We start from the raw sequence: 25,229 nt of genomic DNA on the forward strand, positions 1-25,229 counted from the left end.
AATTGCATATTTCTAAAGTGCATTTCATTGTCCCCCAGTTTATTAAACAATAAATATTATCTTATCTGTTCATTTGATTTTCTTAGGAGCATCACTGTGAACAACAATTACTGTGCTGTGATATTCAGGACCCCAGCAGGGCTGGAGGGAGCTATTGCCTCACACCTGAGACCTTAAGTTGCTGCTCTATTATTGGAGGCACTTTTGATCACAGGTCCTTCTTTTACTCTCAGGATCATACTGCTATTAGCATATATCCTCAGGCCAGCTATTCCTCATCTAGGCTTTAGTTTTGCATTTTCAAATATTCCTACTTCATAAACTACAGGAGAGAATTAGATGACAGTAATATAAGTACTGAGTAGGAACAGTAGGTACACAATAATTAGCATCTCTTATTACCAGCTTTGCTATGGGCATTATCTACATTTAAATTGTAACTTCAGTTGTACTGTGAGCTTTCAAAAAGATGCAAACCCAGGAGAATTGCACAAAAACAAAACAAACAAACAAAAAAAAACCTGAAGAAAACGACAAGCAAATTCCCCAGGGAATGAACACTGTGAAATTTATTTTGTGGCTCAGTGGTCACGGTTCATATGAATGCTGTGTTTTGAATATGCGAGACTAATGACTGTTTCCTTTTAATAAATGCAGGAGCTGTTGTGAAACATAAAATTTACCAAAATATAAAATTTTGGCTAAGTTATCTTTCAGGAAACCCATGACTGAATTCTACTTTTTCTTTTTCCCCCTGTATTATATATTGCTTTATATCAAAACATAATATGCAATTATTAAAAATAATAATTAAACAGAATACTAGTATTTATATTGTATTAGCACAATAGTATTTGATGACTGGAAGAATGGAGTGAAAGATTCAAAGCTAGAAGATCCCCAAAGACATAATTTATCTCAAAGGGACTTTATTTGAAGGATGGGTCTATCAAGTCTGAATGGCTGGGCCAGAAACTCAGAGCAACACTTCCCATTTCTGCTGGTACTGAAGAGTCAGAGACACACCAGATGACTCTTATACTGTAGATATACAATTCTCCCTTCTAACACAACCCCAAGATGTTGAACTTGTGTGGTGCAGGAAGCAAAAGCAAACTTCAAGAACTCTGAAGGAAAGAGCTTTCAGTATCAAAAAGGCAGTGTTAAGTTGCTGTAGTCATGTCTGACTCTTTGTGACCCTATGGATTATAACCCCCCAGGCTCCTCTGTCCATGGGATTCTCCAGGCAAGAATACTGGAGTGGATTGCTGTGCCTTCCTCCAGGGGATCTTCCCGACCCGTGTCTCTTAGGTCTCCTGCATTGGCAGGTGGGTTCTTTACAACCCATGTCTCTTAGGTCTCCTGCATTGGCAGGTGGGTTCTTTACCACTAGTGCCATGTGGGAAGCCTAGAGTTCCTGGGCATTCCCTAGCAGTCCAGTGGTTAGAAAGCAGAACAGGGAAGCAAAGTTAATCTCTCATCAACTTTGGGTGCTTAGAAGACGAAAACTCCGCAATGTGCCATAGAATTACAGTTCTTCCCCACAAACCATTTGGAATTAGAACTAGACGAAATTTAAATGAAACGTCACCCCAATTGTGGACAAGATGTATTATTAATTGACTGATTGGTTCATCTCCTCATCCGACCTGTGTAACAGGTAAAACAATATACACGGTCTGGGGAAGAACAATAACAATTTCGACTACTAGATATTATGAGACAAAGAAAGGATTTTCTTCAAGGCCAAGAAAATAAAAACTGTGATCAAGAGAAAAACATAAATAAAAGTGAATGCATAGACAGTCTATCTGCTGAAGTTAATAGGTATAATCTTTACTTCAAATACATATTTTTTAATAGGAGAAAAGACAAGGAAATCGGGATGTTAAAAAGGAGAGAATGTTAAAAGATAATTGCAATCTCTTAAACAAAAAGCAGGCACTCTATAATTAATACAATGCCAGAAAGTTAATGATCATGAAATAGATTTAATTAATACCAAGAAAATAGGATTAGTAAATTTGAAGACAAGTAAATGGAAATTATCAAAATTGAATATTATAGGTAACATTCAAAAAACCTAATCAGGGTACAGAAGTATATAAAACTATCAGATTATTGATCATATATAAAAAAACATTCAAACTACCATGCAATTGCACTCATCTCACACGCTAGTAAAGTAATGCTTAAAATACTCCAAGCCAGGCTTCAGCAATACATGAACTGTGAACTTCCAGATGTTCAAGCTGGTTTTAGAAAAGGCAGAGGAACCAGAGATCAAATTGCCAACATCCATTGGATCATGGAAAAAGCAAGAGAGTTCCAGAAAAACATCTATTTCTGCTTCATTGACTATGCCAAAGCCTTTGACTGTGTAGATCACAAAAACTGGAAAATTCTTCAAGAGATGGGAATACCAGACCACCTGACCTGCCTCTTGAGAAACCTATATGCAGGTCAGGAAGCAACAGTTAGAACTGGACATGGAACAACAGACTGGTTCCAAAAAAATGAGTATGTCAAGGCTGTATATTGTCCCCTGCCTTTTTAACTTATATGTAGAGTACATCATGAGAAACACTGGGCTGGAGGAAGCACAAGCTGGAATCAAGATTGCCAGGAGAAATATCAATAACCTCAGATATGCTGATGACACCACCCTTATGGCAGAAAGTGAAGGAGAACTAAAGAGCCTCCTGATGAAAGGGAAAGAAGAGAGTGAAAAAGTTGGCTTAAAGCTCAACATTCAGAAAACTAAGATCATGGCATCTGGTCCCATCACTTCATGACAAATAGATGGGAAACAGGGACTGACTTTATTTTTCTGGGCTCCAAAATCACTGCAGATGGTGACTGCAGCCATGAAATTAAAAGACGCTTACTCTTTGGAAGGCAAGTTATGACCAACCTAGATAGCATATTCAAAAGCAGAGACATTACTTTGCCAACAAAAGTCCGTCTAGTCAAGGCTATGGTTTTTCCATTGGTCATGTATGGATTTGAGAGTTGGACTGTGAAGAAGGCTGAGCGCCGAAGAATTGATGCTTTTGAACTGTGGTGTTGGAGAAGACTCTTGAGAGTCCCTTGGACTGCAAGGAAATCCAGCCAGTCCATCCTAAAGGAAACCAGTCCTGGGTGTTCATTGAAGGGACTGATGTTGAAGCTGAAACTCCAATACTTTGGCCACCTGATGCAAAGAGCTGACTCATTTGAAAAGACTCTGATGCTGGGAAAGATTGAGGGCAGGAGGAGAAGGGGACAACCGAGGATGAGATGGTTGGATCACATCACTGACTTGCTGTACATGGGTTTGGGTGGACTCCGGGAGTTGGTGATGGACAGGGAGGCCTGGTGTGCTGCAGTTCATGGGGTCGCAAAGAATAGGACATGATTGAGCGACTGAACTGACTAACTGACTGGTTAGTTAGGACCAGAAAAAGAGGAGAGAATGATTGGGATAGAATTAGACTTGGAAATATAAATGGAAATATATTTCCTAATGTTCGTTGCTAGTATACTAAAAGACATTAGATCTTTATACAATGAATTTGGGACATCTGATCCTACTAGATAAGCATGTTCAGTCCTGCCAGCTGTTTGATGGGTTTGTTAAGATATTCTGCACATATGTATGCATCACCAGTGAATAAAGAAACTGATTGCTTTCTTTCTATTTGGTAATGCTATAGTTTTCTTCTCCTGTTGCACTAAGAACTCAAGCACAAAGTTAAATAGAAGTAGTGAAGAGAGACATCTTGTCTTGTCTTAATATAGAAGAAAACATTCACTCATAAATACAATGTGGCTTGAAGGTTTTGTAGAAAGCGTGTATCGGGTTAAGCACACTTCTTCATATTATTACTTCATTGAGAAATTGTAAGATGAATTCATTTTAAATTTTGTCAGATGTGCTTTTTAAAAATCTATTCATTCATTATATTTTTCTCCTAAATGCCCTTAATTTAGTGAATTGCATTTATTGAGTTTTTTTTTTTCAGTTCAGTTCACTGTGTCTGACTCTTTGCGACCCCATGAATTGCAGCAGATTTGTTGAACAAATGTTGCATTTCTATGATAAACTTCTTTAAGTAGAACATATTATTCATTTTATATATCACTGATTTTAATTTTCTAGCATTTTGTTAAAGGTCTTTGGTTTTATATTGAGTGATGTTGACCTGAATTATTTTTGCAATACCTTTTGCTGGTTTACAAGCAAGATTATACTTGTCTCATAAATGTGTCTAGAAGTGTCCCTTCCATGTCCATTTTCTGAATTAAAAAAAAGAAAAAGATACATATACTGACACTTTTTTCTTCCCTAAGTGTTTGACATATTTCATGAGCACTGACATCTTAGTCTGAGTTATTCTGTATGAAAAAAAAATTTACTTATGCAATTTTAATAGGATTTAAATAAGGCTACTTATTTATTTATAGATAACAAGCTTTAATAGGCTATTGAAGAGCTTATGTTTATGAAGCTAATTGTCTATTTTATCTAAGCTGGTGAATGTACTATAATAAATTTTTTCATGCTCTTCTCTATTTCTTTAAAAATATTTTTATTGTCTCTACTGGTGTCCAATCCTTAATACTGGTCATTTTTATCCTTGCTCTTACTCTCCCGATCAGTCTAAATAGAAATTTCTTGATTTTATTGAGCGATCTTGACATCCAATGCTTCATTATTTTTTATTTTTTACTTCTTTTATATTTTTACTTCACTGCTTCTATTCTTTTAATTTAATTATCTCTTCCTTTTTCTATTCATAAGGTGGAAAATTAAAATTTTCTTCTGAAATTTTTATAGATTTACATAGCTATGATCAATATTGTTTGTTTTATTTTGTGTGATAAAAGCCAAATATTCTTTTTCAAATATCTAGTTTTCCAAGAACTATATGTTTAGAGACTATCCCTCATTAAATTATCTTGGCTCTTGAGGGGGGAAAAAAAAGACCATATTTGTTTGGTCAAAGACCACATATTTGCACTTTCAGTGATATCCAATGTCTTCTAAAATTTTGTATTTTCATCTAGGATCAGTCCTCAGTCTGAAAATTGTCTTTGATTATTTCTTGCAGTGTAATTCCCCCATTGACTCAGTTTCTGCCTGAGAAGTCCTAATTTCACTAGCTCTAGAATTGAGCACAACACTAATTAATTCTCTTTATTAAGCACAAACTGCTTCTGGCCCTTTTAAGTCTAATATAATTGTAGAGTTTTCTTTTATCTATCCTTCTTAAATCCTTTCTGGCTTCCTATGAATATAATAGAAACTTGCACAGTGCTCCGAAAGGACCATCCATAAATCTTTTTGAGACACGTTCTTTTATACGTGGTCTTTGTGTGAGGCAGTTGTAGTGCCAGGCACTGAGGATTCTTAGAAGGGCTTTTGTCAATTTTAGCTTAATTCTACTATCCACTGCCTTATATCTCTCTGAATCCTTGAAAGTAGATTTGATGGCCTCATCCTGATGTCATCTCTCCTCTGATGCCTTTCACTGCATACAGATTCTTTTAAGAATAAAACTCCTATTTAAAAAAAAAAAACCCTCCTTCAACCATATACATTGTCCTCTATACTGCCACTAAATTGTGCTTACAAACTGAACACAACTGAAGAAAGGAATTTTCAAACAAACAGTTGAGAATTTCAGAGAGGTCTTGAAAATGGAAGTGTGAATCCCCCAGGAAAAGCTAAACAAACTTGGCTGTACATCCACCCTGCTTTTGCATTCCATTGTTGCCTTCACTGTAACTCTTTAAACAAGAGAGATAGCTCTTAAATTCTTAAATAGAGGGAACCTTGGGATTCCAAGGTGGCTCAGACAGTAAAGAATGTCCCTGCAATGCAGGAGACACCAGTTCGATCTCTGGGTTGGGAAGATCCCTTGAAGAAGCTAATGGCAGCCCACTCCAACATTCTTGACTGGAGAGTTCCTTGGACAGAGGAGCCTGTAGGGCTACAGTCCAAGGGGTCACAAAGAGTTGGACACAACTGAGTGGCCAACACTTTCACTTTTCAGAGGACATAGTTCTTCTCTGTGAAAAATCTGCTTCCATAAGGGAGAATGACCTAGAACAGTTCAAACAGAGAAGATGAAGAGAACAAAAACATTTTGAAATAAGCACATTCTAGACTGCATTCTGAAAGTTCTATGAACTGCTTTGGGACATTTGGGTTTCTTAATTCTATCTCCTTTTTTTGACATCACTAACACTTCATTTCTCCTTTCTCCTGTAATCTCTCATCCATCAAAAATGAAGGAATAAGGGATTATTTCACCAAAGCAAGGAGCTCCTGGCTAAATGGAAAATAGCATGAGGCTGGAGTTTCTTAGTGGAAGAGTGCTGACAATATTTTATATCTTCTGCATGCATGGTTTAGAATTTACATCAAACTAGAGCAACTCTTCGTTATCTCTATTCTTCAAATTAGTAAATTCTGAAGAATATGACACAAATACAAGTCAAGTCACATAATTAGGACAGAGAAAAAGTAAAGACTAGTTATTAACCTGGTTCTGATATGAGTTAAATATGCGGTGAAGGGAAATGACATGATCATAAAGGTATTTGAAAGAAGGAGGGAAAGAAACATTTTAATTTTATTTTCTCTCTGTACCTCTCTTTTGCTCTTCCTTTCCTTCCTTCTAGGGAGAGGTCACTACGATGAGATAGATGAGCAGAAATCAATGGCTCTGGCTCCTTGGTGGTCTGAGTCAATCCGTCAGACGACTGGTGGCAGTCACTCAGCCTCCACAGTCACCCCCTCTCCCCGTGCTGGCCCATGTTGGAATTCATTTGCATAGCTGGGTAGCACTCCCTGTGGAGTCGCATTGAGCAATTTTGCAGCTGTGACAGCTTGAAATAGAAAAGCTAATGCAACCAACCATTGACTTCCTCTTTTCCTAAGCCCTAGCTGGGAATTCTTGACATGGAAAGGGTGAAGATCCCTTAAAATAGAAGGGAAAATGAATAAAGCTCTCAGGTATTGTGTGTTAAAATATCACCAGGCATTTTGCATTTCTAATTTAACATTCCTTGGCTCTGATTTCTGCATTCACCTCTGATTATACTTACCTACTTTGCTTTACTGGTTGAAAGGAGAATAGTACTGTTGGGTTCCTTAGTAGATATCTTCCCTTTGCCTTTTGGGAAGCAAAGACTTGAGTAATTTTCCTAAAGTTTGAAAATTCAGGAAAGCTTTTTTTCACTTCTCTTTTTTGTTTCCTTCGATGTGTACTGGCTCCTTATCTTTCACTCTCTCTCCAGCCATATCTCTCCGTGCAAACACCAACATGGACATACGCATGCATACGGCACAACGCGTTGTGAAACACGAGCCTTTGATTGATTCTCCCGAATTAACTGAATTTTAATGTTTTCAGAACACTATGTGGAGAAAGTAAAATATTTTTCGCACACAGACCTCTGTACATTTGTCTATTATATTTAACATTACCTTGCAATTTAAGCAATGATTCTTCTAAAATGTGGAAAATAATATACTCGGTTATCTTTCATTGCAATTTCTCGTCACATAAACCAAATAATGGATTACATGTTGACCATATTTCTTTTAAAATAAGTGAGCCACAGCAATATAGCCTCATTATTTTAGAATATATTATCATGAGATAGGTACTTGGGGAGGTGGGGAAAGTCAGTTTTTCTCACTAAAAAGGAATCAAGACAAAAAGTGTATTGGTTGGAGAAAGCTGGGTTGGTGAAGATTAAAATTTTTGTTAAAGTTTATTCCTTTACTATTTGTATCCAGAAAGGTCTTCATTAAAATTTATTGGCTCAACTAAATAGGTTTATATCAGATGCATTGACTTTTCCAAAATCTAATATAATGCTTTAAATTAACATTGCAAAACCCAGTAATTATTTTATTTCATGCCAACTGTCAGTTAAAACATCAATATCTGAGTGGTTTCCATGAATCAGATTTTGCTGCACTTTCTAGACCCTTCTGGAGGATATATTGCTTATTGATACATATATACATTGGTGATGCTGTTGGGAGCATGGGGTGAGTACAGAGCTGCAGTGGTGGTTGACTAAAGCTGCTGTAAAAATGATGAGAGAGTTTCATATTGTTCTACACACACATATATATAGGGAACCATGACTGGACATGAAAGACATTCAGGACTCACTTAAGGAGAATATTTCACTCTGTTGACTCCTGTGAAGCGTCAAAATCCCACCATGACTCCTGTTTTATCAGGATCCAGGCAGCTTTCAAATTACATGCACGTAGAGTGACTTCTCCAATTACATCTCCAGGCCAACTTCTCTGAACGATGCCATCTGCTTATGCTGGCCAGGGGAAATCAGAACATCTGAGGACTGGCACCAACCAGAAATCTCCCTGACACATATTATCGGGGATTATGTGATAAGTCTTTGGTGAGTTTTCCAAATTGGGTGTGTATATTATCAGGTTTGGCTAAAACTAAGGCAAGAACTAATTTCTAGGTCAACCAATGGAAACATTTTTGCAGGAAAAGATAAATATCAAGATGATCCTACCAGAAACTCCCATGTAGTTACAAACTCCACTTGGGTTTTCCCAAGCAGAAACTTTCTTCTCCAATTCAGTGCCTCTTCTCTTGACTAGCGCGTGCTGTGTGCTATGTCACTTCAATCTTGTCTGACTCTTTGCAACCCCATGAACTGTAGCCAGCCAGGCTCCTCTGCAGAATTATCCAGGCAAGGACACTGCAGTAGGTTGCCATGCCCTATCATATAAACCACTTATAGATCTCTTGCTTCATTATCACATATTATATGATGTATGTGTTATGTCAGTCCTAAGGATCAAGCACTAATATTAGTCTTATTACTGAAACTCCAATACTTTGGAAACCTGATGTGAAGAGCTGACTCATTGGAAAAGACCCTGATGCTGGGAAAGATTGAGGGCAGGAAGAGAAGGGGATGACAGAGGATGAGATGGTTGGATGGCATCATCGACTCAAGGGACATGGGTTTGAGTAAACTCCGGGAGTTGGTGATAGACAGGGAAGCCTGGCGTGTTGCTGTTCTTGGGGTCACAAATAGTCAGACACAACTGAGTGACTGAACTGAACATAAAAGAGTAATCTGGGAGAAATTAAGGTAACAATGAAAAGAGGAAAAGAGAAAGATAAGTCATTACTCTATGTAGCAGGCAATATATTGATATAATATTTTTTCTTTAATCTTTGATTTTCTTTAACTCTCATAATTCAATGAGTTGAATATCATCTCCATTCTACACCTGAGGATAACAAAACATTATACAGGCAATTGGTGGAAGCAGTAATCTCCTTGGACACAAAGAGAAACCTGTACTTCAGAAGCCTCCATGATGGCCCTTCTCTGACCATGCTTCTCTCCTGGCAGGGAGTCTTAAGCAGCAAAGCTCCCACAGAGCTACTATGCCCATCTGTAGACCAGGTTCAGGTTCAAGAATCCTGAATTCTTAAATCCTCGGCCAAATGATCTAAGCTCAGTTCCATTATCAGTATGGATCTTTTCTCCTCCCAAGGATAATCCATACTGTTCACGACTTTTAACACTGAATCCAAGGGGACTCAGCTTGGGTGTGCAGATGGGTGTCCATGTCCATGCACATCAGACTCCTTGTGATGCTGCATAAAGTCAGAAGCAAGAACAAGGGGTGTTGGGCCAGAAACTTGGGGAGAAATCCAAGGAGTCTCAATGTGGTCCTAGCCTTTCAGAGTGCTATAAAAGTATATTTGTCGAGGTGAGAGGAGAAAGCCTGTTTTATTTAACATCCTACTAGCTTGGTGTGCAATCTTCCAACCCTGAATATACATTGGAAAGACTGATGCTGAAGCTGAAGCTCCAATACTTTGCCCACCTGAAGTGAAGAGCTGACTCGCTGGAAAAGATTCCGATGCTGGGAAAGACGGAATGCAAGAGAAGGGGGAAACCGAGGATGAGATGGTTGGATGGTATCACCAACTCAATTGACTTCAGTTTGAGCAAGCTCCGGGAGATAGTGAAGGACAGGGGAGCCTGGCAGGCTGCAGCCCGTGGAGTCACAGAATCGGACCTGACTGATTGACACAACAAAAATGATGCTTAGATAGATGCTCAGATTGGGGCCTCAGAAATAGTATGATTGACACTTGGTGCAGGAACCAGGCTTTAAACCAAAATCTCTTACTCCGAGTTCTAAGCCCTTTGCCAGTAAACCAGATCTGTCTCTCTCCTTTCCCTTTGTGGGAGAAGTAAAGTAAAAGCCCTATAGATTCCCATCAACTTCGTTCTTCTTTTTATCTTTTTATGTACTTTAAGGACAGAAATTCTTTTAAACCTGCTGCATACTGAATATTTCTCACCCCCAGTGTGGCAATTTTTGGAGATGGGGCCTTCAGGAGATGTTTAAGGCATGAATTCAGAGCCCTCATGACTGGGATCAGCAGGCTTATACAAGAGCCCTCAGAGAGATCTCCCACCCTTCTGCTTTGTGAGGACACAGCAAGAAGAAAGGAGTCTAAACCAGGAATCCGGCTCTCACCAGACACAGACTCCACCAGCGTATTGATCTCCAACTGCCCAGACTGTAAAGCTGTGAGAAATCCTGACTGGCCACAAAGCTTGCTTCAGTTTTTCTGTAAGATGTTGCAGACTTTTGGACAATCCAATATATGTCTGCTGTTTATAACTTGAGAAAGACATTTCTGTTGTTTATAATGTCCTGGATGGCTTCTGATATCATCTTTTCTTATTTCTGGTCATAGAAGGAAAGCTTTCAAGAATTTACCATTAAGCATAACGTGAGTCCATCCTAAAGTAGATCAGTCCTGGGTGTTCATTGGAAGGTGTTCATCAGTCCTGATGTTGAAGCTGAAACTCCAATACTTTGGTCACCTGATGCGAAGAGCTGACTCATTTGAAAAGACCCTGATGCTGGGAAAGATTGAGGGCCGGAGGAAAAGGGGACAACAGAGGATGAGATGGTTGGATGGCATCACTGACTCAATGGACATGAGTTTGGGTGGACTCCAGGAGTTGGTGATGGACAGGGAGGCCTGGCATGCTGTGGTTCATGGGGTCACAAAGAGTCAGACATGACTGAGCAACTAAACTGAACTGAACTGATAAAGTGAGTTTTGTTTTATTTTTTTATATCCTATTGTTGAGCTCAGAAAGTTTGTTTCTATTCCTAGGGGGATTATTCAACTTTTTTTTTTTTTTTCATAAAAGAGTAATGGATTTTATCAAATGATTGTTCTGTGTCTATTACAATTGTATGTTTACTTCCCTTTTATTAATATGGTATATTATACTGATTGATTTTTGTGTGTTAAGCCACACTTAGAATTCTGTGGCAAATTCCATTTGGTCACGCTGTATAATCATTCTGATATGTTAGATTCACTTTTCTAGAAATTTGTTGATGTATTTTATGTCAATATTTTTGTAATATTTTGCTATCAAATGAGACTGATCTCAATAAAATTGAATCAGAAAGTGTTTTCTTTTTTTTTTCTTTTAGTTTAATGTTAATTCTTTAAGTAATCATTACCAACAAAGTAATGTAGGTTTGGATTTTTCTTTGTGGGAAAATGGTTTAAAATAGTCTGTACACTTATTACTGATCTATTCAGGTTTGTGTCTTCTGAGGAAGTTTTTTTTTTAATTAATTAATTAATTTATTTATTTATTGACCATGCAGTATGGCATGTGAGATCTTAGTACCCCAACCAGGGATTGAACCCAAGTCCCCTGCTTTGGAAGCAGAGTCTTATCCATTGGCCAGCCAGGGAAGTCCCCTGAGTCAGTTTGGGGAGCTTGCATCTTTTTAAGAATTTGTTCATTTTGCCTGTATTATATAATCTATTGCCATACAATTGCTCAGAGTATTTCCTTACAACCTTTATATTGTAAATCCACCTCTAATTTTCCCTATATCATTCCCGATTTTAGTAATTTAAATCTTTTTTCTTGGTCAGTCTTGCTAAAGTCATCAATTTTATTGGTATTTTAAGTGTTTCATTTTCTTCATTTTCTCTATTACTTTCTCTGCTTTGTATGTGTGGTTTATATCTACAATCACTTGCCTTCAGGATAAGAGATTATCCTTAATAATGTGGGTGGGTCTCATCCAATCAGTTAGAGGCCCTGAGAGCAACAAATGAGGTTTAAAGTGAAAAGAAATTCTGTCTCAAGACTGAAGTGCCAACTTCCACCTGTTTCTAGCCTATGGGTTGCCCTGAAGAGTACAGACCTGCCAGCTTTCATAATCACATGAGAGTGAAGTTTTTAAAAATTATATTTATATAATATATGTATGTATACATATCATACATACACACACACACACACCAATATTCTGGTTTGGATTCAGTGAATTTCCTAAATATGTAAATTGTATATAACAGATTTGGAAACATCTTCCAATTTGTCCTTCTCTCCTGTCCTCTATTATTTCTAACTGGAGTCTTGAAATGGTGCTAGAACGTCTTACACACTCTTATGTATCTTTTTAAGTCTCTTTAAGATATACCCCCACTCTTCTACAGAGCATTTCCTGTACAATTTCTTCAAGCCATCTGTTTAAGTTTTTCAAATCTATCTCTAATTCTCTCTTAAGTGATGTTTATTTTGGTGCACAGCTACTTGATTTCTGTTCTATTTTTCATTTTATAGTTTGTTTATTTCAGATTTAAATTTGCTGTCACGTATTATATCCTCCTTTCCTTCATTATATTTTGTCAACTTTATTTCTTTAAGGATCAGTTCAGTTCAGTCGCTCAGTCGTGTCCGACTCTTTGCGACCCCATGAATCGCAGCACGCCAGGCCTCCCTGTCCATCACCAACTCCCGGAGTTCACTCAGACTCATGTCCATCGAGTCAGTGATGCCATCCAGCCATCTCATCCTCTGTCATCCCCTTCTCCTCCTGCTCCCAATCCCTCCCAGCATCAGAGTCTTTTCCAATGAGTCAACTCTTCGCATGAGGTGGCCAAAGTACTGGAGTTTCAGCTTTAGAAGCAGTCCTTCCAAAGAAATTCCAGGGCTGATCTCCTTCAGAATGGACTGGTTGGATCTCCTTGCAGTCCAAGGGACTCTCTAGAGTCTTCTCCAACACCACAGTTCAAAAGCATCAGTTCTTTGGCGCTCAGCCTTCTTCATAGTCCAACTCTCACATCCATACATGACCACAGGAAAAACCATAGCCTTGACTAGATGGACCTTTGTTGGCAAAAGAATGTCTCTGCTTTTGAATATGCTATCTAGGTTGGTCATAACTTTGCTTCCAAGGAGTAAGCGTCTTTTAATTTCATGGCTGCAGTCACCATCTGCAGTGATTTTGGAGCCCGAAAAATAAAGTCTGACACTGTTTCCACTGTTTCCCCATCTATTTCCCATGAAGTGATGGGACTGGATGCCATGATCTTCGTTTTCTGAATGTTGAGCTTTAAGCCAACTTTTTCACTCTCCTCTTTCACTTTCATCAAGAGGCTTTTTAGTTCCTCTTCACTTTCTGCCATAAGGGTGGTGTCATCTGCATATCTGAGGTTATTGATATTTCTCCCAGCAATCTTGATTCCAACTTGTGCTTCTTCCAGCCCAGCATTTCTCATGATGTACTCTGCATATAAGTTAAATAAACAGGGTGGCAATATACAGCCTTGACGTACTCCTTTTCCTATTTGGAACCAGTCTGTTTTTCCATGTCCAGTTCTCACTGTTGCTTCCTAACCTGTATACAAATTTCTCAAGAGGCAGGTCAGGTGGTCTGGTATTCCCATCTCTTTCAGAATTTCCCACAGTTTATTGTGATCCACACAGTCAAAGGCTTTGGCATAGTCAATAAAGCAGAAATCGATGTTTTTCTGGAACTCTCTTGCTTTTACGATGATCCAGCGGATGTTGGCAATTTGATCTCTGGTTCCTCTGCCTTTTCTAAAACCAGCTTGAACATCAGGAAGTTCACAGTTCACATACTGCTGAAGCCTGGCTTGGAGAATTTTGAGCATTACTTTACTAGCGTGTGAGATGAGTACAATTGTGCGGTAGTTTGAGCATTCTTTGGCATTGCCTTTCTTTGGGATTGGAATGAAAACTGACCTTTTCCAGCCCTGTGGCCACTGCTGAGTTTTCCAAATCTTTAAGTATATCAAACATTTATTTTATATAGTTTATATGATAGTTCTAATATCAGTTGTCATTGTGTATCTGTGATTTTTTCTGATAAATAAATTAATTGGGACTTCTTTCGTTTGTATTTAGAAGCCTCGGCTTAAGAGCTTTGTGTTTTACCCTTGTCATCATAAAGGGCCTACTGGTTGAACTTTGAACCCTAGATGTAGGATGCGTGTCCTCGGGATGTGTGTGTCCCTCCCCTGGTGTCATATATGCACACAATTTCTTTCACCATTTCCTTTATTCTTCAGGGAAATAGGAGGCACTACCAAGTCCAGATTGAGGTAAACTAAATGTTTAGCTCTCATGTAAATTCTAGATTTTTCCTATTTGATCTGCTGAACGTGCTACTGATCAGAGGTCCTCACGTTAGCAAGGTTCTCCTCAATAAATCTGTGTTCTAAACCATCAGAAACTGGCATTCACAGTTAGAGGAATATTGACTCCAGAGATTTTTGCTGAGTAGATTCATGACTTATTTTTGTTTCCGACCAGAACAGTATGTAAGAATCTTTAAACTTTGCTTTAAATTTTAATTCATTAGAAATAAATTTAATCTACCATACATCGACAGCTAATATGCTTTTAATATTTTTGGAATAAAAAGCAGTTTTATCTCTTATAAGAATATATTTAACAAAATACTTTTTAATATTTCATATATTTAATATTCATATATATGTGCACACATGACTATTGCAAGAGAAAGTTATATTAACATTACTAGTTAACATATATTTCATATTGACTTTAAATGTTTTAAAAGTTGAAATGTGGAATGTGTATTTTAAATTATGTTACTGTACCCCTGGGCTTAGTGACATAGGGTGTAACTCATAAACTGTATAATATGAATATTTATATACACACAGAATGATCCATATTTAAATATGGTGCTTCCTCTGATTATTCTAACTCTGAGTGAATAAGAATACCTTACCATAATAAGGAACTTGACTCTTTATGGAGACTATAGTGAGAATTCATTATATTACTTGTGAAACACTCACGAGAAAACCTTTTTGTCAAGAATTTCACATCCGTTCTAGTTACACTTTCACCATGTTCAACCCTGAAACATTATTTCTTTGGAACAACATTCAGGAAGATGCCCCTGGGAAATACAAAAGGCCAGTGGTAAATTTTAAAGAATTGCTTTAAAAAGCTGCTCAAGTGAAGGCTTCACTCAATTTCCTGGTGTTTGTGCAGGCTCCATGCATTTCCTGTCAGAGGCACAGGTTAAATTTGGTTACCTTCTGAGCGAAATCTGGGGATAACTTGAGTGTAGAACAAGGGAGAGAATACAATATCCACAGTCCAAATGCAGGATTGGTTCTAAGGTTTCTCCTGGGATTTTAGAATATGTCTGGGTTGAGTGCCTGTCTCAGCCACTCACCGGCCACTGGGAGCCTGCCAGTCACGGCACCCTGGTCTCAGCCATCACTCCAGAGCCACAGCTCACCTAAGCCCAAGAGCAGGGGAGAAAGAGAACTGCAAACATTTGGAGCAAGGGTGAAGGGGGAAAAGCACTTTGGTTTTTAGGAAGGTGAGGGCTAGTCTACCGCTGAAAAGATCTTTGACTGTTATATCTGATATATGATTAAAGCTAAGATAGTATATTTTGAAAAATTATTATAGCATAGTTGCTTTACAATGTGGTGTTAGCTTCTGCTGTACAGCAAAGTGAGTCAGCCATATGCATATGTCTATCCCCTCTTTGGGGGATTTTCTTCCCATTTAGGTCACCGCAGAGCATCGCATGGTGTGCGTATACACCTATGTACCTATGAGTGTACACCCTCTGCTATAGAGTGTGTGCTCTGTTGCATCCATCCCTTTGCGACCCTATGCTGGGCTCCTCTGTCCATGGGATTCTCCAGGCTGGAATACTGGAGCGGATTGCCATTTCCTACTGCAGGGGATCTTCCTGACCCAGGGATAGAACCCGTGTCTCTCGCATATGAGGCAGATTCTTTACCTACTGTTCCATCCAGGAAGCCTGTGTTTTATAGTGGATTAGTATATTTTTAACTGTAATTGGCCTTTCCTTGAAATACTATGAATTCTACATATGAGCACATGCTAAGACTCAGAGGACTTTTCCATTTCCTTTTGCTGTTCCAAGGAGGATTTGCCTTTCTGTGGTTGGGGAATTACATTGCAGGAAACAAAACTTCATCTCCCCCCCAATAAAAACCACAAATGCCAGGTTTCATGTCCCAGCCTCTCTTGCAGGCAAGCAGGGAACATGACATAGCAACTCAAACTGGACATGCCGACCCCACACTTTGAATCATAAACAGTGTGACTGAGCAGGACCCATTCTTGCTATGGGTGGAACACACTGACAGCAGTTACATGCATGTTCCTGGGGGCTCAGACAGTAAAGAATCCACCTGCAATGCGGGAGACCTGGGTTCCATCCCTGGGTTGGGAAGATCCCCTGGAGGAGGGAAATGCTACCCACTCCAGTATTTAGAGAATCCCCAGAGAGAGGAGCCTGGCAGGCTACACCCACGGGGTTGCAAAGAGTCAGACATGACAGAGCGACTAAGTACACACACTAGAGGTTAGATCTATATTGTGTTGTCCACTGTTGGTGAGATGCTTTTAGTAGAAAAAGTTACATCTGCAGCCAGTACTTCACTGACTTGATTTTTTTCTTTCAAAATTTTTTGATCATGCCCCATAGCATGTGGCTTCCCTGGTGGCTCAGATGGTAAAGCGTCTGCCTGCAATGCGGGAGACCCAGGTTTGATCCCTGGGTTGGGGAAGATCCTATGGAGATGGAAATGGCAACCCACTCCAGTACTCTTGCCTGGAAAATCCCATGGACAGAGGAGCCTTGTAGGCTACAGTCCATGGGGTCGCAAAGAGTTGGACAAGACTGAGCAACTTCACTTCACTTCACTTCATAGCATATGGGGTCCTAGTCCCTTGACCAGGGATCTAACCCCTGACCCTTGCATTGGAAGCTCAGAGTCAACCACTGGCCCACCAGGGAAGTCCTTTACTGACTGGATTTAGATTATTATTTCTTTTTATGTAGCCTCCAAATTCTGTTCCTTAGATTTCCTAGAGGATTTGTGAATCACTTAATATCCTTTTAATACATTCCTCTTCAGGTTAAATTATTCATACTTTATTTGTTGCCTTCAACTAAGTATCTCATATAAAATGTGATAGGTAATATAGCTTATTTTGTTCCTTAGAATTTCAGTTCAGAAAATCATGTAGAAACAATATCAATATTCATTAGTTATCAGATTATGGTTTTGCAGGATGATTGTGATTTTAGCTAACTGTTTCTGAAGGCAAGCTATGTTAGACACTGTGCTGAGAGTTTTATATGCAATGTTGCCTATAATATTCAACATGGCATACAAAGTAGGTACTGTTATTACTTTTCTCACACAGGTATAAAAGTCTAGTCAGAGATAGGCAGTACTGTGCAAACACTATGGTAAACCCATAGCAAACACTTCCTGTATGCAGCTTCATGTTCTGCTGTGTGCCTCTTCTATATCAGGTAATGTGCTTAGAGCTAGAAATGCAAAAATTAATTATGAATATTCCTGTCCTTGATTCATCTTTTAGGTAAAATAAAAGTAAATCTATAACTATTCATTACGAAAATTTTATAATAGCATGATGGAAACTTAAATAAAGGTGCAATCATTTCTCAACACTAGTGTCCTGAAAAACTGTAGACAGGAGAAGACAAGGATCCCCCTTGTGCATATATGGCATCTGCTGTTGGACAGTTTTATCAGTGTTACTTATGGGCTGAAAGGGTAAGACTGTTGTTGTTCAATCACTAAGTTGTGTCTGATTCTTTGTGACCCCAGGTGCTATAGCACTCCAGGCTTCCCTGTCCTTCACCATCTCCCAGAGTTTGCTCAAACTCATGTCCATTGAGTCAGTGATGCCATCCAACCATCAGGGGTGACAGAGGATGAGTTGGAAAGGGTAAGATATGGTGACTGAACAAAAACTAAATCCCGAAGATCACCCTTGATGCCTAATATATCAGAGAAGAGTGTCAAATATCACTCTTGTGAATTCCCTTCTAGGACTGCATTATCAGGAATTTCTTGGGATTTTGTTTTACAAACGATTATTAACTTTGGGGGATAAGAAAAAGAAACAAGTATCAGATTTGTTTGCAATATTTAAATGATATATTAGCAACAGGAAAACATCTGACTTTATACGGGTCAATTTTGACCTGACTACAAAATATTTTAATTGTGTAGATATTTAATGGTGCCTTTATATGTAAGAGATGGAGAAGGAAATGGCAACCCAGTCCAGTATTCTTGTCTGGAAAATCTCCTGGACAGAGGAGCCTGATCGGCTTTAATCCTTGGGGTTGCAAAGAGTTGGACATGACTGAGTGACTGAGCACACATGTGTATGTAAGAGAAAGCAATTTTCTCAGTAAGAATCAAGTTTGTACTTTTAATTAAATAGTTTTATGAATAAAGAAGTCAGTAAGAAATATAATCTCCCACCACCAGAAACACACTTCAGATGTGAAACCTTTAAGGGAAATAGACCAGACAGAAGCTGCAGCAGCTTCCTACTGTCTCTGAAACAAATCAGGCAAAAGTAGTGGCTTAAAAGAACACAAATATATTATCATCATTTGGAGGATGGCAGAAATCCCAGGTGGTGCTAGTGGTAAAGAAAATGCTTGCCCATGCAGGAGATGTAAGAAATGTGGGTTGGACCCCTGGGGTGGGGAAATCCCCTGGAGAAGGGAAAGACAACCTACTCCAGTGTTCTTGCCTGGAGAATTCCATGGATAGAGGAGCCCGGTGGGCTACGGTCCACGGGGTTGCAAAGAGTCGGACATGACTGAGCGACTTGACACACACACCAGAAACTCAAACTATGTCTGCTGCTGCTGCTAAGTCGCTTCATTCACATCCGACTCTGTGTGACCCCATGGACTGCAGCCTACCAGGCTCCTCTGTCCATGGATTTTCCAGGCAAGAGTACTGCAGTGGGGTGCCATTGCCTTCTCCGAAACTATGTCTCAAGAGGCTCAAATCAAGGTGTCAGCAGCGCTGTGTTCCCTGAGGCTCCAGGGGAGACACTGTTTCTCTGCCTTTTCCACCTTCTAGAGACACCTCGGCCCTTGACAGCCTTTCGTCTTCAAAGCTGTCAAGAACATCACTCAGCTTCTGCTTCTGTCATCACGCCTCCTCCTCTGACTCTCTTTCCCGTCTCCCTCTTTCACATTTAAGGACCTTTATGATTCCATTGGATCTACCTGGGTGATCTCTCCATCTGAAGCTCCTTTCCCCAACTGCAAAGCTCCCTTTGTCATCGAAGTAACAGATTCACAGATTCCAGAGATGAGGGTGTGGATCTATCTGGGGGGCATTATTCTGTCAACCACAGAATCTTTTTCCTTCTACTTTGGCTCCCAATTTCTCACCTACTGAATAAACTTATTTTTCTCTCCTGATTTCTTTCCCTTAAATATGCAAGCCTATTTTAGAATGTCTCATTAAAGCAAATAAACTTCTCTTTGGGCTTTATATCTCTCTCCAATTACCATCTTACAAGGTTTTATTCTTTAACAGCAGTCTTCTGAAAGTTTCTTTCACTCACTCTTTCCATTGCTTCTCTCTAAATCAATCCCCAGTTCATTTTATTCCCCAGGGAGATGTTATAGCTGGTAACTCCAGAAAACACTCCCTCACTCTTCATATTCTGAACCCTCACAATAGCAATTAAGATACCTTCCTTCTTGAAATGACCATTGAGCTTGGATTTCATGCTATCACATTTCCATAGTTTTCCTCTGATCCCTGCAGGTTAACCTTTTCCTAGATCATTTGTTATTTTTTTTTTATTTTCTATCTAGATTAGTCTTGAACTTTTCTCCATTCCTACAAAACTGTTTCTGTCTAGGTAATCTCATTCACTTCCTTTAAGTATGGTCTATATGCCTTTTCTTTCTTTCTGGAAAAAAAGAAAAAAATATATATTCTATTTAGCTAGAGAAAATGAATGATAATTGTTCATGCTCATGTTTCAGTGAAGTTATATATGGAAATTTTGTGTCAATGAATGCATATCTATCTCATTTCTATGGCAATGCAATATTATGGACATACCATAATTAATATAACTAGCTTATTGAGAAACTCCAATTTTCTATTTTTCTATTATAGCATCATTTTGATAAATGTGTAATATGTAGTGACAAACATTTTATCAGTGAGGAATACCAGAGAAGGATATTGAATTCATTTCAAAAGAAAAATCATAGATGGTATACTGTGAACAGTATTTTGGTCTGAAGTCCTTTCCATCAGCAGAGTCCAGCAGTTCTCTAACTTACTTCCCTATGGATTAAAGGACCCGAAGTCATAAGAAAGAGAGTAAGTAGTTATGCAATCACATTGGAAAGTAGTCTGTTTCCAACTATGTTCTCTTTTTCTGAAGAGGAGATACTTCCTCTTTCCTTGGAGCTTCTCCATAAGAATGCCCCTTCAAGAAGAGAAGAAATATTCCAATAATATACACGTGTACAGTGAAAAATTCTTTCTATATGTTTTGTTAAACGTGTATAGAAGCGGTGACAATTTTTTTGAGCGACAATATAGGTTAAAACTCAGGATTTATATGGTCACATCTCTGATGTTATCTGCTTTTCTCATGAAAAGCAGTTGATATCCAGCATAGCAGTGGTTTTCTAAAGGTACACCTTCTGCCCTGTGCCTTAGGCTAGCCTTAGGAAGCCACCCTGTTTACCTCTGACAAGGTTAGAAATAGTCCCTCCAAATTCCCGTTCTTTTCCTTATGAATAATTATCTGAACTCTTTGTCCCAACTGATCAACGGGAACAAAAAGCTTGGAATCCAATTTTCCTTAAGATGCCCTTGAACTTGAACTCTGGCTGACTCAGCCCCAGCTGGCACAGTGTACCTCCTTAGGTGTCTTCCAGAAAAGCACCCTGACCTCAAATGAAACATCCACCTCCTGAGAACACACAAGTTGAGGGGATTTCTGAACCTTTTCTCTTTTCCAGGATCACAAGGGCTCAGGTAATAGTCAACATTGTCAAGAATAGAAATAGTTGAGCATGAATCAGATCAGATCAGATCAGTCGCTCAGTCGTGTCCGACTCTTTGCGACCCCATGAATCGCAGCACGCCAGGCCTCCCTGTTCATCACCAATTCCCAGAGTTCACTCAGACTCATGTCCATCGAGTCAGTGATGCCATCCAGCCATCTCATCCTCTGTCGTCCCCTTCTCCTCCTGCCCCCAATCCCTTGCAGCATCAGAGTCTTTTCCAATGAGTCAACTCTTCGCATGAGGTGGCCAAAGTACTGGAGTTTCAGCTTTAGCATCATTCCTTCCAAAGAAATCCCAGGGCTGATCTCCTTTAGAATGGACTGGTTGGATCTCCTTGCAGTCCAAGGGACTCTCAAGAGTCTTCTCCAACACCACAGTTCAAAAGCATCAATTCTTCAGCGCTCAGCCTTCTTCACAGTCCAACTCTCACATCCATACATGACCACAGGAAAAACCATAGCCTTGACTAGATGGACCTTTGTTGGCAAAGTAATGTCTCTGCTTTTGAATATGCTATCTAGGTTGGTCATAACTTGCCTTCCAAGGAGTAAGCGTCTTTTAATTTCATGGCTGTAGTCACCATCTGCAGTGATTTTGGAGCTCAGAAAAATAAAGTCTGGCACTGTTTCCACTGTTTCCCATCTATTTCCCATGAAGTGGTGGGACCGGATGCCATGATCTTCGTTTTCTGAATGTTGAGCTTTAAGCCAACTTTTTCACTCTCCTCTTTCACCTTCATCAAGAGGCTTTTTAGTTCCTCTGCACTTTCTACCATAAGGGTGGTGTCATCTGCATATCTGAGGTTATTGATATTTCTCCCGGGTAGGCACACACAATTTTTAAACAAAGTGGCAGAAGCAATTTAATGAAGAAATGTATTAAATAAATCATATTGGAAAAAAATGGACATCTGTAAGCAGAGCAAACAAGCAACAATCTTCATTGAAACTACATTGTATTTAAAACATTGACCTATAGGTCCAAATGTAAAAAGCATAATTATAATTTTGGAAAACACTGGAGAAGAACATGTGACCTAAGATTTGGCAGAGTTCATCAATATGACTTTAAAGAGCACAGTCCATTAGAAACATAATGAAGAAATTGTGCTTCACCAAGATTAAAATCATTTGATTTCTGAAAGACCTTGTTAAGAGGATGAAAAGGCAAACCACAGATGGGGAGCAAATATCAGCAAATCACATAACTGACCAAGGACTTGTTTCCATAATTATAAAATATTTTCTAAATGATACGGTAAGAATACAATTCAGTTAGAACATGAGCAAAAGACGTGCAAGACATCAGGGAAGAGAATATGAAATACCAAGTGTTCACAGGAAAGTTGTTGATGTCGTTGTCCATCATGGAAATGCAAATTAAAGCCATGATAAGATACCACTTATTCCTAAAGAATTACATGTGCTTACGTGCTAAGTTGCTTCAGCTGTGCTTGACTCTTTGTGACTCCATGAACTGCAGCCCGCCAGGCTCCTCCGTCCATGAGATTCTCCAGGCAAGAACACTGGAGTAGGCTGGCCTCCTCCAGGGGGATCTTCCCGACCCAGGGATCAAACTCTTAAGTCTCCTACATTGGCAGGCAGGTTCTTTCCCACTAGTGAGTGTGTGTGTGTGTGTGTGTGTGTATGATAAATACATATGATTCACACACACACACACACACATATGCCAAGTTCTGATGAGGATATGGAACAACTAGATCCTGATGCATTGCTTGGGAGATGAGAGATCATTACAGCTACTCTGGAGACTGCTTGGCGATTTTTCTTTTTTTTTTTTTTTTTGCACTCACTAGAGTTCATTTCATTGAATTGATCTAAATATTTTATTTAAAGAAATATCTGAAGATTACATTATTAATGGGAAGAATATAAACATACATATTTAAAGATCATTTTGTAGTGACATATGGGAAATAGATTTCTCCAATAACATGATTAGTTTTGTCATTCTACTAGTGAAATATATCCTGCAGAAACATGATTTTACCTTCAAATCTGAGCACTTTACCCTCACATAAAAAAATAAAAAAAAAGATAATTGAAAAAAAAGGAAACTTTGATTAGTTTAAATTTGCGGTAGACCACATCTGATTTGTTGAAGAGCAAGTTCTTTTCCAGTCCCTAAGACATCCAACACCCATGCAGAGGAATTAAATTTAGATGCCCTTCTTCAGATGGCTGATAATTTACATGTGAATGAGTCCAGCAAGATTGAGAGTTTGAACTACTTTTGTGACCAGGAAGAAAAGTTTAGAGATGCAACGGTGTTTATTTGGGAATTTGCTCCTGCTTCTGGAGATATGTATGAGCTATCTACAAATGCACAAGAAAAGAAGCATTATACAAATATTGTAAAGATGTGGTGAAAAAGCTATTAAGAGAACATTCAAGGATGGACATTGTCATCTATGGCATGTGGTTTTGTGTGGCTGTGTATCTGAATTTGAGGGCTTACAAAACAAAATCAAATACCAACAACACTTAGAGAAACATCTACTTAGAGAAACATCTAGATAAAACAAGGGAAGATACTGTTGCTGCTGCTGCTGCTAAGTCGCTTCAGTCGTGTCCGACTCTGTGTGACCCCATAGACGGCAGCCCGCCAGGCTCCCACATCCCTGGGATTCTCCAGGCAAGAACACTGGAGTGGGTTGCCTTTTCCTTCTCCAATGCATGAAAGTGAAAAGTGGAAGTGAAGTCGTGCAGTCGTGTATGACTCTTTGCGACCCCGTGGACCGCAGCCTACCAGGCTCCTCCGTCCATGGGATTTTCCAGGCAAGAGTACTGGAGTGGGGTGCCATTGCCTTCTCCGGAAGATACTGTTACACTCTCTCAAAACTGAACTGGGTTGAGCAAAAGCATGGCTGCTACTCTGTTTGGAAAAATACCATCCTCAGCTATACAGGAAGCTTTGCAAAATTTCCTTAAGGCCGAAGAACCAATTCCTGGGTTTTCCAAGTCCAATTATATATTCTTAGCAATTTCTTATTGAGCTGAATATGTGCTATATGTTCCCACAATTATATTCCTGGGTATTTATAATATAAAAATGAAAATATGTCTACTTAACACTCATAGCATGAAGTTGAGCAAGATGTGATTTGCCCATAAAATGTGCAGTTACCAGATGACTCGGGCTTCCCTCATAGCTCAGCTGGTAAAGAATCTGCCTGCAATGCAGGAGACTCTGATTCAATCCCTGGGTTGGGAAGATTCCCAGGAGAAGGAGAAGGCTGCCCACTCGAGTATGCTGGCCTGGAGAGTTCCATGGACTGTAGTCCATGAGGTCATAAAGAGTTGGACACGATGGAGCTACTTTCACCTCCACTTTTCACCGCCAGAAGACTCAACAAGTAGATAACAGAGTGTTCAGTTCAGTTCAGTACAGTGGCTCAGCCGTGTCTGACTGTTTGCGACCCCACGGACTGCAGCAGACGCACGAGGTGAAAACAGTCGTTCACAGTAGTGTCAGTCAGAGCAGCCCATAAGCAAACAAATTTCCATTGAATGATAAATAAATAAAGAAAATATGGTATATAGACGTCACAGAATATTATTCAAAAATAAAAATGGAATGAAAGTCTGTAGCATGCTAAAATGTGAACTTTGGTGCCATTATTTTTCAGTTGAAAGAAGCCAGAAGACCATATATTGTATGGCTCCACTTATATTAAATACACAGAATATAAAAATCTAGGGCGACCGAAAGTAGAAAGTAATTCCTGATTTCTTAATGCTGTATGAGCTTTTTGAATAGGGAAATGGGGGAGGTCATGAAGGGCATGGGGTTTCTTTTTGGGGTGAAATGTTTTAAAATCAGTTTATGGTGATGGGTTATACAATTCTGTGAGTATCCTAAAATGCACTGAATGGTATATTCCAAATGGGTGACTTGAGGATATGCCACGTCTATCTCTGATAAG

At 39.1% G+C, this 25,229-nt stretch overlaps 1 pseudogene; it reads left to right on the plus strand.

Annotated features, from left to right (window-relative positions):
- The window catches only part of LOC129659939 (regulator of microtubule dynamics protein 2-like), an 87,669-nt pseudogene extending 63,371 nt beyond the window's left edge, over positions 1 to 24,298 (plus strand).
- The last annotated feature ends 931 nt before the right edge of the window (positions 24,299 to 25,229 follow it).

Source organism: Bubalus kerabau, chromosome 9 (assembly GCF_029407905.1).
Source record: "Bubalus kerabau isolate K-KA32 ecotype Philippines breed swamp buffalo chromosome 9, PCC_UOA_SB_1v2, whole genome shotgun sequence".
Lineage (NCBI taxonomy): Eukaryota > Metazoa > Chordata > Mammalia > Artiodactyla > Bovidae > Bubalus > Bubalus kerabau.